Source organism: Phytophthora cinnamomi (genome assembly GCF_018691715.1).
Source record: "Phytophthora cinnamomi strain GKB4 chromosome Unknown Contig0, whole genome shotgun sequence".
Taxonomy (NCBI): Eukaryota; Oomycota; class Peronosporomycetes; order Peronosporales; family Peronosporaceae; genus Phytophthora; species Phytophthora cinnamomi.
Window position 1 is genome coordinate 1,186,859 of NW_027150933.1, and position 16,179 is coordinate 1,203,037.

Below are 16,179 nucleotides of genomic sequence, written 5' to 3' on the forward strand. Positions count from 1 at the left end.
GATTGTCCGAGGTCGCGGTGGGCTCCAAGCGTCCTCACCCGATCTCCTCGGCCTCGACGACCAGCTCAAGCGTCGCCAGCTCCCAAAAGGTCTCCGGACCATCACAGGCGGCTGGCATCAGCATTCCACCTGACTCCTCGGTCGAGCTGTCGGACGACGAGACCATTACTGCCCCGCCAGCCAAGCGTCAGAAGCGTTCAGCCAAGGTCTCGGCGAAGCCGTCGTATCATACCAAACTTTCGCCGACGCTTGCGGCAACGAAGTCCCAAGTTCAAGTCAGACGTACCTCTCGCCTTGGTAAGCCGTCGGTGGATCTAACGGCCAAAGCAGCAGCGAAAGCAGCCAAGTCTCGGCCAGATTCTGGTGCTATTCCGCGACCCATGGCCCAGGACTCGTCATCGCCACCGCACGGGTCGTCTCCTCCGCGTGGAGGCGGGACTGGCAGCACGAGGACTCGGCCGGCCGACAGGCCTTCAACGGCGAGTAGTGGTTCTCTTTCTCAGTCACCACTGGAAATCTTGGAGGTCGACGCCGACACTTCGGTCCACGCGCCTCCATCGCCGCATCCGTCCGATTCTTCGACAAACTCACTGCCGGGCTCGCCAGCTAGGCCTGAGGACGCAGAGGTTCCGACTTCGACTCCGGCCCCACCGGAGTCTCCGGACGACGAGTCGGAAGCTGGCCGAGATCTCGAAGAGAAGGCGCCGGCCCCTGTCGACCGGGATTCTCCATTCAAGGAGTCGGTGGTGATCAAGCCTCGTCGGGACGGCCGTCCGGTTCGTCCCGCTTCTACTGTGGCCTCACTCCAGTCAAAATCTTCGGTCGAGCAGGAGAATGCTTCCGATGACTTCGTCTTGGGCCTCAATGGAACATCGGAGGCGGAGCCCGAGGTCATGGACCTTACTGGACGTGATGCTGGAGATGGGTTTCGGTTTGGGAAGCCGCCCGAGAATTTCTGGAGGGAGAGTCTGTCAAAGAGGTTTCCCCAGCAGCAGAAGCCGGGCAAAGCGAAGAAGCCTGCTGCTCCTCCCTCAAAAGCTCCTTCCAAGAAACGTCGGCAGCGCAAGACATCGCCGCCACCGAGTCTCCGGCGTGAACGTGGCGAGCCTACGAAAAGCCGGCAAACTACTTCTAAGGATGCCACGACTGGGCCAGCTCGGAGGACCGACACCTTGGCTTTGTCCAAGAAAACCTCTGGTCGCTCCAGGAAAACCTCGCCGGACGCCGCGTTGGATCTTCTCGAGCCTCCTTTCACGGCCCCGAGTGCTCGGGCCTGCTGGCGGAAAATATTGGAAGTTCGGGTGCCTCGGCCTGCTGACAGGGAAGTCGCGGTGGAGTACTCGGCCGAGGGCATTGCTGCCTTCGCGGATTGGGAAAGGTCGGCCCATCCGTACCAGCAATTCTTGGCGAGCCTCCCTGCTGATCCTTGTTTGTTCAGCGCCGCCGAATTCATGCCGGACGAGCGCATCTCGATACGGGTAGATGGTCTCCCGTTGGTGGTCAAGTTCTGGCGACAGTTCAACGGCCGAGCGGTCGGCCCCACCGAGAAGAACGACTTGGGTTTCGCCTTGTACGAGCCCTCGCATTGGATTTCCCCGGCTGCTGTCGAGCGATGGCTCCAGCAACTTGCCGAAGAGCTCGGTGAGGGTTCTCCCGCTTACGTCGAGGCGCTCGAGGCTTGGACAGACTACCATTCCAACCGGAATGGGCGTGCCGATCGTCTCCGCCTCCGGATCCCCTACCGTCTGTGGCCTCGGTGTTACCCGGATTCGCACGGGCGCATCCACTGCACCCCGGAAGTCATGTTCGAGCCCTCGGTTCCCATTTACTCCGTGGATAATTTGCTGTGGACCCCTATGACTGCGGACTGGTGCACCGAGGTGACGGAGCTGGATGGTCACGAGCCCTGGCGGAACTGTTGGGTGGATGTGCCTGCGGCGCATCCTTACAACACATCTTCGCCCCCTGCAACCCAGCGGTCCCGGTCTTCGTTCCTCGTGGGATGACCCTACAGCAAGTTGCGTCGGCTATCACTGTCGATCCCTCGCTGGACTCCAAGCTGGTCACCGCGCCGTGGGTTCGCAAGTTCACCCGCTTCCACGCTTCGCCGGATACTAGGGCCCCTGCTGAGGCTGGAGATTCGGCAGCCGAGGGCTCGGAGGCTGAGGAGGGGGAGTCTGCGCGTTCCCGCGGCGGAGTGTCGACAGAGCGGTCGGCCCAAGGCTCGGTTGAAGAGGCTGCGGACGCTCACGACGGTCACGTGGAGGCGCAAACTGCCACTCCTCGCTCGGGAGCACGTGCAGTTCCTCCGGCCGATCACTCGAGCGACGAAGACTTCGACGACGAGCGCGCGGTCGGTGGCTCTGCTCCGGAAGCTGGAGGGTCGGAGGCTCGACCCAGAACCGGGGAGCCCCAAGAGGCGCGCCTCACAGTACTGGCTCGGGTCGCTTCTAACTCGGACTCTTGAACCCTCGGTCTCTTGTTTCCGCTTTCATGTTTGCAGCTGTAGTTAGCTCAGGGTCACGTCCGTCTACGGTAAGTCTAGCTAGCTTCGCTGTAGGGTCAGGATACGCTCGGCCGACGCGGGGTATGTCTGCCGGTGAGCTTAAGGTACATTGACCGAGAGTTCGCCCTGGTAAGGCCAAGAGTGAATAGTGGCCGAGTGTTGGGAGGTAGAGAGTCCTCCCTGTACGTTTGTACGTTGACCTGGGTGCGTGGCGTGACCCCCCAGTGTGTTTGACTCTTTGGCCGAGGTTTCACCTCGGCGCCCCTGTTAAAGGCCTTGACCGGCCCGGTACCCTTCCTTTCTGAGGGACCACAGTGGGTTTAGCGCGAAAGCGTTTATATTTACGCACCCCAGCCGTTGCTCGTGGCTGGCGGTGCCTGTGTGTGGGCTCTACCTTCGTGACCGATACTTCAACACAAGGCATATTTCCAGTCCGGTGTAACGGATCGGACCTGGTCTTCAGGTTTAATCCCAACAATCTTCGCCGACCTTTCGAGGGAAGCGTGTGTTGTTGGTAGGACTCGTCCCATTTGTCGAGGCTGAGGGACGAGGACTCGTAAAATCGTGAATTCCTACACGACATCCTGCATAAAGGCACAGCTAACACACTTGTCAAAGCCCATTTCAAAAACCAGTTCCACAGCCCGCAGCGACGCGCAATCACCCCGGACTGTGATCCACGACCGCTCGCTTCTCCGATCAGAGTAGATGAGGTGGACACCACTCTATGCCACCGACTAGCAAAGCTGAGCCTAGCGCAGGCGTAATGTGGCTACGCGATAACGTAATACATTACATTACTGTACACCGCCGGACAGAATGCAACTGCCACCTTACTTTATGGAAACACCTGTAAGGTAGCGAAATTCTTTTTTCCTCAAGATTTGCATCAGCAACGAATTACGAGGAGGCAGCTGTATTTTTATAGTTGGTGTTGAGCGCCTTGTTGAACGCTTTCGTGACTGTGTTGGCCTCGATTGATTCCCATGCCGAAATTACTCGCTTGATCGTTGCTAGCCGTTTCTCCTTTGCAGTTGTAGCGCTAGCCTTTTCAGTCAACCACAAAGCCTTCCGCTTCGCCTTCAAAGGTGGCGGGGAGTCCGAGAGGGGGCGCACTGGCGGGTCAACTGCGGGCGGCTCTGGGGGCGGGGGGGGGGGGGGGGGGGCTCTGAGGGGGCCTCCAACCGATCCCCGTGGGCCAGTGGTCAAACCCTGACGCGGAGACCGGGAGGTACCGGGATTGATCCCCGCCGAGTGCGGGACTTTCCACGGAGGCCGGAGATAGGCAATATCTTGGACGAGCAGCCACTCCGTGGAGTGGTCCGCCCTGCCAACTCGCACCCCGGTGTAGGATAGTTGGGTGGGCTGGAGGCCCCAAGTGTCGAAAAATGCCCCATAGTGTAATGAGGGGTATCAGAACCGGGTCCCGAAATGGGTCGGATAGCCACAAGCATCCCCACCAGAGCAAGCCATAAGCCTGGTGTGTGGGTTCTGGTGGCTTAAATCTCAAAACGTGAGAACGCGCCGCGTCGTATTTGCCAAACCGCGCTGCAAAGGACGAAATATTGACAAAACGCGCATGTGTTCTACAACAATGGGACATCAATTTTGAGACGGAAATGTTTTGAGGGTCAGAAATGGGGGGTTTCCTTCACGCAACCGGATTGGGGCTAATGTAGTGCATTGCAGTGAGTCGGGGGCGCGGTGAGGCGGGTCGATATTAACGGTGCGGAGGAAAACCCGGAGTGGACGGTCAGTTCCTCCACCTCGCTAGCACTACTTATATCTATCTTAAGCATCGAAGAGCACGATCGCACGTAGATGATTGATCTCATGCTGACCTTGATCGCAGACAGCGCGTTCTTGCATCCTATTGCTCCCGGAAATAGCAGTATCCATTTCGAGGAAAACTCCACCTTTCCTTCGCGCAACCGGATTGGGGCAAATGTAGTGCATTGCAGTGAGGCGAGGGCGCGGTGAGCGGCCCCATGTTGAAGTTAATTTGCTTGCCGCGTTGTGGACTCTCTGCGTTGCACCATGCGCGTTGACAGCCCTGGTGATGCTTTTACTGATTGTCTTGGGTACTCTTCGAAACAATTCGAGGCCCAGCGCCCAAAGAGTTTTATTGAAAGTCGGTTGGCTCCTCCAGCCATCAGAACCGTAGCGCCGCCAATTCGAATCGAATGGGTTGCGTAGTCCTTGGTCGGAACGCCGGCGCTTCTTGCAGTGCGTTTAAGAGCTCTTGATACCGTTGCTGCAGTTAAACTGCCGCAGAGATGGGGTTCATGCTGAATGTTGAGCTCCTTCCGGGCTCTCTCAATATGGCGTAGGCCGCGGAGTGGGCATATCACTGCATCACCGGATACGTGCATTGTCCTCCACGCTCCTCGACCATACTGGTCGTTCTTAGCACCTTCAAGTCCGATTGTGACTGATGTGGCCTGTGCGTACTTCACTTCTTTGCCGTCCTTGTCGGAGAAGAATGCATTGCAGCTTTTAAGACAGTAGAAATGCCTGGTGTGGTCGATCATCAAATACTCGGATCTTCTGAGCATGAAGAAGTATCCAAGCAGTATGCTACCCCATAGTAGATGCTGTCGCGGTCGAGATAAGTTGAGGTCACGATGTAGTAGTCGAAGAAATGGCATAGTGATTGGTTGCTTCTTGCGTTTGAGGGAAGAGAGGCGCTTGATGGCCTGCAGTAACATTGCAAGGCGGGGAGTTGTTGGAAGCGATAGGTCCTTGTATCGACGGTGGAACCACCTAATGCTGGTCAGTTTTAGGCTGATGGTGCTGTGTTGATTCCCACGCTGATAGCGGCTAGCTCCACGAGCCCAACAAAAAGTGACGTAGTGACGCAGCCGGCGAGAGGAATTGTTCATGTTCAACTGTCGTGACCACCCCATTTTTCGTGTGAATCGGCACCATTGGTGCCAATGCGCGAGATACTTGGCACGGGTAGAGCTTGCCAAGGCGTGTTCGATGAGCATCGATCCCATAAGCCTGATAGATCGTCGAAAGGTGGCTCGACTCGATCCTGCAACCAAGACGCAGATAAGTTAGTCCACAATGTCGAGACATGATCATGGCTACTCCATGCCCGAGATCCTGCATCTGCCATGATATTCAGCTTCCCCGGGATGTGTGATGCCGTACACACGAGGTTGTACTGGAACTCTGCCAGTGATAAAAGGCGGTTATATAGTTGTGCAGTTGGATGTTTGGACGCGCGCTTGTTTGCCCAGGTCACCGCGGAGGTATTGTCAATGTGGAATTGCACATGAATTGGCACGGTGCTGCTTGGCTTGTGCCAACGGGGTCCCCAGTGTAATACCGCGAGGACGGCACTGCGTAATTCCCTCACATTGATTGAGGGCGAGTGAGATTCTTCTTCTGAGAACCTTTGGCGAATATATCGCTGGAGAATTGGTTCTAAGGAGCAGAGCCCTTCTCCGCTTGCATCCATGTACACATGCACCGAGGGTTAGGACAGATCTGCGAACTGGGCCACCGGTATTGAATTGAATTTGTTTGGATTCTTGAGAACAGCCAGAAACCAGTGAAGATCTTCACGAGCTTCGGAAGACAGCTTTCGTTGACCAAATCGCGGCATCGAATTTGCGCTAAATTGTAGCCGCTGGAAAAATGCACGTGCAGGTCGAGAACAACTTGCGACGTGTCGAAGACTTCCGATGGTTTTGAGAACTGCTGTCTTGGTGATCGAGCGTGCTTCTAGTAGACTATTGACTCGGTCGACGGCCTTACGTGATTTTTTCAGCCGGAATTGAAACGCAGCCAGTTTCGGTATTCCACAGAAGACCCAATGCTTTCACAACGGTTGACCAACGTGTAAATTTGAGCTCATAGATTGCTGTCGGTCCCAAAATTTTGGCCATTGCCCTCCTTAGCGCGATGTTGGCATCAAAGCAGCGACTGCCTTCGTCAAGTTCAACGCACGTGTGGTCGTCGCACCACACGTTGCCTGTAAATTGTTGTGTTAGACGGTTTCCGAATTCGTACGAGTAGTTGATGAGATTGCCAGCTAGTGAGTAATAGAAGGGAGATCCACACCATCCAAACCCACAGGACAGATCAATCACAAGTACGTCTTCGTAGAAGAAGCTAGACATGTGTACTGCGTCACCAGGGATTGGAACGTGTCGGAATGCACCCGCCACGTCCCCAAGCATCAGCAATACGGATGTAGCTGGGTTCAACTGCTTGAGTTGGTGAATTCGCCGTGCGATGGCTTTTGGTGGATTGTACGAGATCGGAGGATGATCACTCCGGTCTGTGTAATCGTTCACCGATGCATCGGGCGGAAATGAATAGTCATTGATGAGACGGATATCAACTTTTACAGCACCAGGCTTGTCGACTACTGCAAGTGGACTGATAAAAAATTCAGGCCACTGATCGAGGAGTTGGGCATCCACGATCAGGTACCGGCCTTCGAGTTGGCCTTTTCGAAGATGGCGACGAATACTGTGCCCGTGTCCATCAATGCTGCCATGATTTGGACGTCGTGTGTGCTGCTGCCGTGGCTTGTCTTTTGACCAACGCGGGATGACTCCGTGACGGACAACGCTATTCCAATGGGCGACATTATCAGACATCTCGGGGTGAACCGGTGATGGTAAGAAAACCGTACCGGGTCTGCCCGGTGCGGTTTTCTTCATAAGTCCTTAAATTCATCCGCGAGGCCGCGCCAGCGTTGCGTGATGACTGCTTTAGTTTCGTCCGTCAAGGAGGCGGGCTTGAAGTGTCCACGAGCACAGTCTGAGTTATTGCACCCAACTTTGGAAACATACCGCATGCAAAGTCGTCGACCATCGGGGCTCTTTGGCAGCGATGATATAACACTGGGTGGGATTTTCGATTTGGTTGAGTGGCGATGGTCGGCCTGCTTGGTTAGCCGCAAACTGGTCTCACCGCTGCTGCTGCGCTGTGAGACAGCAGCCGAAGCCGCGGTTTTCCAAGAAGGGAGGGCCTCCTTCAACGCCACTAACTCCTCGTCGTTACGCTTGAATTGTTTCTTGACCCGAAGCGCTGAACGAAGACTTTTGGTAACCAACCGATTCCTGAACTTGCTAAATTTTGTGTTGATCCAGTGTGTGAGAAGGCGAGCCACGCCCGAGTCGTCCGAGGCTGTGTTGGCATAAGAAATCACGAAATCTCGGGCCACACCAATGAACTTTCGTGTATCCTTGTTGTAGAATATTTTTGCAAACTTGTGCAAGCATGATAAGGCACCGACAAGATCTTCAAGACCAGCAGGTGGGGCTGGTGGAGACAAGGTGTTTCTAAAAGAAAAATACCACATATTAACTCCCTTTTCCGTTGCACCCATCTCGTCACGAGGTTGAGCTCGGCGAAAATGCATGATTGAAAACCCCACACCAAAACCAAATTGGTACACCCCGCGTAGCACTGGAGGGGTCGCGATGAAATCACTGTGTTGAGAGTGCTGGAGGGACTGGAGTAGCATTTGAGGTTCCTTACCTGTATGACGTCGTCGCACAACAGCCGCGTGAACTCGTTGATCCGTAGTCGAAGGTTGGAAAGCCACCCCGCGGTGTCGGGATCTCGATAAACTGGTGTCTTCAAATTCGGCGCTGCTGCTGGTGTCCGAGTTGACATCGGAAAGCTCCACGCGCCGTCGCTTAGTAAGCGGTCGGTGCATATGCTGCACTTCTCGCACATTTTCTTCGTCTCAAGAGCCCGAGAGCATTGATGCAGTACTATCATTGTCACTGTTGGCGATGTCGAGTGCATCTGAGTCTACTCCAGCTACCTTTGTTGTTGAAGCACGAACACGTGATTTTTTTTCCGCGTGCTACCTGCACAGCTGCTTGGTCGACATACAGATCATCAGGGCGCTTAGTGCGAGCAGCTGTTTTGTAATTAACGATATGCTGATGGCGGACCCGGACTAGTTGCAGTGATGCTGGTCGAATGAGTGGAATAATCTCGTCACCATTGAATGGGACCGTGAGTGAATCGGTGACCTCCTTAGGTAAAACTGAGCGGCGGCGACTGCAGGAAGTAATAATTTTGTTCTGTTGCTCGACAAGCTCAGTCGGAGTAACAGCAGCAGTATAAACTGCGGTTCCTGTTTGGAGAGCGTAGTTAAGTACGTCCGTCTTGATGACAGGAGTCGTGGAACTGAGAGAGAGCCTGACCGAGTCACTAACGCAAACAATATGGAGAGTAGCCGAGTGCTCGGTGACATCGTATCCCGATACCACACCGTAGGACCATTCTTAAACTCCGTCGGAAGACGCCCGAGCGAAGGCAACTGGGTGCGCCAAATATGAACCAGGCCACAGTTCCCGCTCGTTGGTTGATACACAACGGTGGACCAGCTTTTCCTGTGAGATCGAAAACAGCTTCTCGGGTTCTTCCTCATCATCCACATCTGGTCCAACCAGCATCACTGTTACTGTCGAATCGTGAACACCAACGACTTCAACTTATTGAAAATCGTTGAATTCTGAGATGTGACTGGGGCCAACAAAGGCAAGGTCGCCCACAGCAGGAAGGGAGGTCATCTGACAGGCTTGAGGTGGTGTGCTGTAGTTGGAGTCGATCTTAACGGCGCGGAGGAAAACCCGGAGTGGACGGTCAGTTCGTCCGCCTCGCTAGCACTACTTATATCTATCTTAAGCATTGAAGAGCACGATCGCATGTAGATGATTGATCTCATGCTGACCTTGATCGCAGACAGCGCGTTCTTATATCCTACTGCTCCCGGAAATAGCAGTATCCATTTCCAGGATACTCCACCTATCAATGCCTGCAGCAGCAACTATTTTTTTTTTATCAAAATGTTTACCGTATCTCACAGAAAGAATGCGTAACAAATAGAATACCAAAACCAGATTTTCGAGCATTTGGTCTTGATAGCTATTTCTTAACACAAAGAATGCAGTTTCCAAATGCTCCTCCAAAAGCTGTCATCAAGAAGAAATTATTAAGTAAGTACAAAGTCGATCGGGTGCAAATGATCCACTGAATCGAATAGACTGTTTCTATGGTAAACGAGCTGTAGGACTCGGTGCGCAAGATAGAATGCACGTTCAGCCACCTCAGGCAGGACCCACGACAGCCATTGGGCTGTTCAATAACCACCCTCTTCAAGAGCACATGGGTCGATTGCAAGACAACGAGGTTCACAATTCGCTCCTTCTGAATCAGACAACTGAAACCCTTGAGTAGGGAAGCTGCAGAACGCTTTCCACCTTTTGAAATTTGCCAGCTAAATCTTAACATAAGGGATGCATATTTGTCTTTTCAAGTAGTGGTAACAAGAGTGCCAAACAAGCTCCACCCAACGCATTCTTTCTGAGATACGTTATTGACCAATCGAGCAGAGAGCTTTGACCACCCCATTTGTGCTCTGAGCAGCAGCAGATCAAGATTTCAGATGCCACGCCTTACTGCGCGCCAGAAGGCGCTGCGAAAGCCGCGCGCAGCTTTAGTCATTGTGCCAGGGGGGGCTCTCTTTCGGACAGCTTGCGCTGAGGCCTTGCGCTGACTTTAGAATTGTGTTGTAGCAACGCTTACTGCACACAACCCGATCAAACGGGCCCTCGGCGTCGAATGGCACGAGAAGAATTGATACACAGACCTTATGCATGCTCTGCTCGCAACGCAGAAGACAAGGGCCGAGTCTTCAGCGGTGATCTTCTCCACGCGGTGACATGTCTTCAGCTTGCACGAAAGTGGTTCTGAAACCGTGTCTAGCAATAGGTTTTGTATACACCTACGAGCTTACTACCTCATATCGCGGGCATGACGAAGAAATTCCTGTTGCAATATGGCTCGAACAACCTCGGACAAGATCCTCGTTAGCTTAACAATGAACTCATCCAAGAGCATCTGAGCCAACTACAAGAAAGAGAAGTATACGGCTCTCTTCTCCTGAATTAGACGACTGAAGCGCTCGAGTAAGGAACACGAGTAAGGAACACATCTGCCATTTACATTTAAAAATAATGGGGGGAATCTTAACAGGAAATACGCATATTTCTAAGCTGAGAGCATGTCAATTACAAACCTATAATACCTTCCCCTCGCAATTTGGAGACAACTGTAAAACACCATGCTTAGAAGGCGCTAGCCATTCGATTGAAATTAAACGTAATGCTATTCACAATGCTTATGTTTATCGTTTCACTGTCCCATATTGCAGTGGCTATATTGTTACCACCATTTAACGCCTTCAGAATCTCATCTTTTGCGGATAGCTCATGTGGAGTGCCATCGCCGACAATACTGGGTACCTTCGATGTGCAGCCCTGCAAGTACCCACTCAGTTTGCTATTTAGCGCCTCCACGAACTTGTAATAGGTCCTATACCCGTCGGCCTTGGTGACTTCCATCGGCGGAGCTTCTTCCAAATTGAGCGTCTTCCATACTTTAACAGCGGGAGTATACGACATCAGCCGACGCCGAATCTGGAAATTCTCGTACTGGTTGAACGTCGGGTGCAGCTTTAGCGTTGAGCCCGTCAAACTCTTATCAATTCCCAGCGCCTTCTTAATGTAGTCGTCGGACCTTTTGGTACTAATCCAGATACTGATTCTCCACTTTGACAGTAGTTCGGACATGCGCGCCAAGATATCCGAGGGAAGACCTCACTCTTCGGTGCTGGCGGCGGCGACGTTAGTGTGCTTCCCAACGCGTAATACTCTTCCATTTTTCACGCTGTGGAAGCAGGCTTGGTCGGATTGTACTTCGGTCGCGAGAACGCCACCGCCAGCTAGGAGAGTGAGTATCATGGTCAGCATGAGGTAGTGCGAGACATTCATCTGTGTGTCCTGTTTGGTCGACAATGGGGAAATTTCAAAGGGAATACACGTTGCGCTGTTGGCCGCCAATGGTTGGCACCTATCGTACCGTAGGAGTTTTACGGTCTCCCAAACCAATGAACGATGATGAGCTGTGCCGTGCTGATTGCCCGGAATATTCGAGCAGGAGCTTGCGATGGGATCTCGGACAAAAGTATACTGAATACAGGATACGCCCAGGTACATGCACTGTACGTACGTGTACGGCTTGTGCTTAATCTGTAAAACGTGCTCAGAGGAAACATAATTCGGACCGGAAGATAATAGGAACAGCAAACCCCCTCCCCGCAAGGATTTTCCTTGTCTGAGTGGATATCCACTTAGGTCAGAGGTCGGAAAAAATAGTGCAATACAATAAATAATCAGTTTTTTTCAATATAAATTTTTATTACTGGACTACACTGGCCTCAATACAATATAAAATTGACCCAATTATTGGCAAAAATTTTGTTAAAAGTGCCCCACTGGCAAATACCGAAAGTCTAGCCAATAAACCTCTAGTCTATAGGCCAGGGTCACTTGAGTGCAGTATCACCGCTGGCGCAACACTGTGTGCGCCCTGGTTGCCGGGCTATAGAGGCTGCTACGTATTGGTTCTTCGAGTGTGACCCCGTCCAGGTGTCGTGACAGAACCATGAGCTCCAGATTTTCGATGCTCCCTGGGGTGGAAGCTGCTGATCTTCCCGTACGACCGCGATGTCCATGACGAATGGCGTCATTTTCGTGAGATCCTTCTATGGCGCATCTACACAGCCATGCGCCTCCGGAACGATATTTATTTCCACGTGTGCGTGCGATCAGCCCATACATTCCCCGTTTGAGCTGCTCATTTGACACCACTACCAGCACCTCTATCGCCGATCAACCGAGTTTAATCTTAATAGTGACGGGATCAGGACAGTTTTGCGCCTGGAGTTCCCTGAACCTGTTGATGGCTCCCAGCTAGCACCATTAGATTGAGCCTACTCTCTTGAAAATTGCGATCTCAACTGCTATATCCCTCTGTAAAGTGATATTAGCTGTACCATTTCTGTACCGATACAATATAAATTGCGGCAATTTTTATTATTGTTTAGCTTAAAATTGCAGTTTTTATTAGTGGCAGCCGGTGGATCCAATTCAATATCATACTGTATTGGCGGACCTCTGACTTAGGTGACCCTGCGACCGACAATCGCTGTTTCAACTTCAAACTTATGTGAGCGAAAGACTAACGATTGACGTGGTTTTTTTCCCACCTCGAAGTCCGCAGAGAGCCTCCCTCAGAGAAATAGGCGATATAGTGTACTCCGCCAACATGTTTGTGAATTTTACCATACACTAACTAACTTTAAGTGCTGTTTGCATACGTGCTGGGCTGTTTGAACAATGCCATAGCCTCTAAATCAGCTACAAATTCGATGCAGGAGGCCCCTTCACTCATCGAAATTCGTCTGAATGGAGGGCACTGCACACAGCCACCTGAGGTATTGCAACGAAACTGGTAAAAACAACGAGTTCACACAAGTTTTCGTTGCCAGAGAGAGCTTCAGGGTCAATTCGATTAACCTCACCAACATGTTCGTAGATTTTGCTATACACTAACAAACCGTTTGCAAATACCAGCTTTTGCTATACATGCTCATGTTATGTGAACATTATCAATCGTGGAGCCCCGTTGAATCCGTCAAAGTTCTCTTTCAGGGTTAATTTCAAGAAGCTGCTACGACCAGTGAAACTGTGATAACGCTGTCCATAAGACGATCGACTCCAGCCGAAGGGGGATTTTGTCGCTTGGTGGTTCAAGCCAGGCGGGTACATCTCTGCAGCGGAAAGAGTGACAAAAAATCGCTCAACTAATGCGAAGAAAGTGGCATGCAGCTCAGCTGTAGATTGAACTATCGCGTTTAAATTTGAAGGCATAGCTACTGCCCCGTACCTCGAATAGCTTAAGCGAGTCTCCTGCTCTTTGCCGCGTTGCTTCGAACAATAAGTAATGCATGCACCTGTAGAGCATGTTGGAGGCGAAATCCCAAAGGTATTTTGTTGTACTTTGTTCGCAATTGCATACATTTAGTAAATTTATTCTACTGTTGCATATTTAATTCAAATTAACATTGTTGTTGACTTCATTTATAGTATTCCATGAAAATGTTCATTGAGTGGATGTTAAGGAGGAGGAGCGATACTGTGACCGACAGTTACGACGCTACATTCCGCCAGTCAAAGCAGAAACCTAGCTGTTAAACGCACTTGATTGCCTGGAAACTGGATTTGCTCCCCGTCGACCGTACCGTCGCGGCTGTGCGCGCCAACCAAGACGTACTTGTAGTCAGGATAGTTCTTAATACACGACACCAAAGTGAGAATATAGGAGGGAGTGTCAAGTTCCCCATCGCAGTAACTACCACCTCCACTGGTGTCGCGGATCCATACAGTATACGTTTTTGTACCTCTTGGAACCTCCGTGCCGCCAGTGATGAGGACACGCTCGGTTTTGTCGGCGTGCGCACGACTAGAGACAGAACTAAGTGCGAGCAGCGCGGTAGCGAGAAGAGATGCGTTCATGCCCATTGCGGGGTGGCTTGAAAACCCGGAAATGGCTAGAACCGCAGAGCTTGCGAGCGAGGTACAGTAAGTGCTGTGCGCTGTTTGCGCCAACGCGTGGTGTTTGCAAACCGATCTGGCAAGCTAATTGTTGTCGCTCGATACTATCAGGTTGAACCAGCCTGGCTGAGAGTTATGCCATGGTTTACGAAAGATAACGGCACACTTGAATGTGAGGCAGCACAACAGCTTACTCTCCAATCAGGCAGGAAAGGCTTGACACCATTTCACTACCGCATGTGTCGTGTAGATGTAGCAACTCACAAAATACGGCGCAGTTCTGTAGCACAATTGTTTTTATAGGTCAATCTGGCAAGAAACATCGCGCTGCCTACGTATATGCTTGTTATAAACCTCGGGGACTTTCCAACCCGACTGATAAGCAAGTAACAACAAAAACCCTACACGCACTATCTCATTCACACAAGTCAAAATCGATGACGCTCTGCATTCCATCAATATCAAAGCCAACAAGTAAAGCACTGATGATGGTAGTATAGTAACCAGGAATACCAGAGTTCCTTCCTCATCAGATTATACGTAGTCCTCAGAACTAATTCAGGGACGACTTAACATAGCACTTCAGTAATATGTTGGTCGGATGAATTGAGAATTGGTGCTACAGTAGGGCTCTGCCTTGCTCATGAAGATTACAAGCCAATATGGCAGGTATTTTCTCAACAACCGATGATTATAAGGCTAATTGGCATTATGCATGGTGGGTGCATTGACACTGTAGCAGTGTGCAGTACCGTACCTGACCTCGTATTTTTCAACAGCACTAACTTTTCATTCCCAGTTTTTTTTTTCATTTCATGGTCACTCCTCGACCCATATTTCTGCGATAATGACGTTTCCTCCCATTTCCGCGCTAATCGGACTTGGCTGCGCTCCTGATCGTGCAGCACGCCGAACAAACCAAGCGTGGCCTCATCGTTGGTGGTAACAAGTGGCACAAAGAGACATACCGTAGGGATTCGTAGTACCCGACGGGGCTACAGCTTCTACTAATCCCTCCATCGTACATCCTCACAACGGCAGTGTGTACTACTATTTCCTTGTCTACAAGTACGTCTCGGTTGGTACGCACTATCGCAACGGTAGCCTTGACGGTGAACGGATCTTGATCGCGAAGTCATGGAGTGGACCCACCCAGATTACAATGCCACTGAAGGCGTGTAAGATTACGCGCTGTTGAAACTGATAAAAGGGTAGCAACTTCTTGGCGGTGAACCTCCCTGCTGTCGACGACTCCGACATCAAGGCGGGTATGCGGTCGACTGCTATGGGGTGGGGTTACTCAAGCGCATGGATTTGGAAGTCCGAGATGGAGGAATGTTTTACAGATTTCGACCGGAAATACTCTCCAATATGTGCTGGCCGTACTACCGACAAAAGTACATGCGGCGACACGGGTGCTCCGCTGGTCGAGGAGAATCCGAATGGAGACTCGGACGACATTCTTGTGGGTGTGTTCAGCTGGGAAATTCATGCAACAGCGAGGTGGTGCCATCCAGTTTCTGCCGCGTGTTGACTGCGACAGAGTGGGTTAGCTCTGTGGCCAAGAACTACACGTAGATACTGGCACGTCTTGCTATTGTAGTAGTAGGGATTTTCTCGTGGCCAAGCTCCACGACGGTGACCCGGGTGATGACGGGCGAACGGTGATCGACTTGACAGCGTCACCATGACGAGAGGACGGTGACGAAGGAGTGAACGAGCAGTCAGTTGGTGGCGGATGCAAGCCAGCGGGCTGGTGCCACAAGCGCGAGGGATCTAGAAGGGAGGCAGAGGGTCGCCATTGAAGCTGGGCGACTCGGGAAGATCGCAAGGAGAGACGACACGGCTAGGACGAACGACGTGCAGTATGCGGAGAAGGAGAGGCGACGAGGAAGAACCTATGAGCGGCTGAAAGACAGCGTGAGGTGAGTAGGTTAGCAAGGACACCGTAGCAAGTAGGATAGGCGCGGATCGGGGGGGCTTCGGTAGATAGGAGGGTGCGGCCTTGCGGACTGGCAAGCCTGGCCCTCAGTTCTGGATTTAGTGCGGGAAGAGCATTAACGACGAACTAATCTAAGCTACTTGGTGTCGGACGCGGAGTTAGTGTTGCTACCTATCGGGAATTGGGGTACGGCGGCACTGCACGAGGTACGCTGTTCGGGGTTACGTATGCGCGTGGTAGAGCAGTAGGGTGGTGAGGACCGCGGAGAGAAACCGCGGGGGCTTCGACGTCAG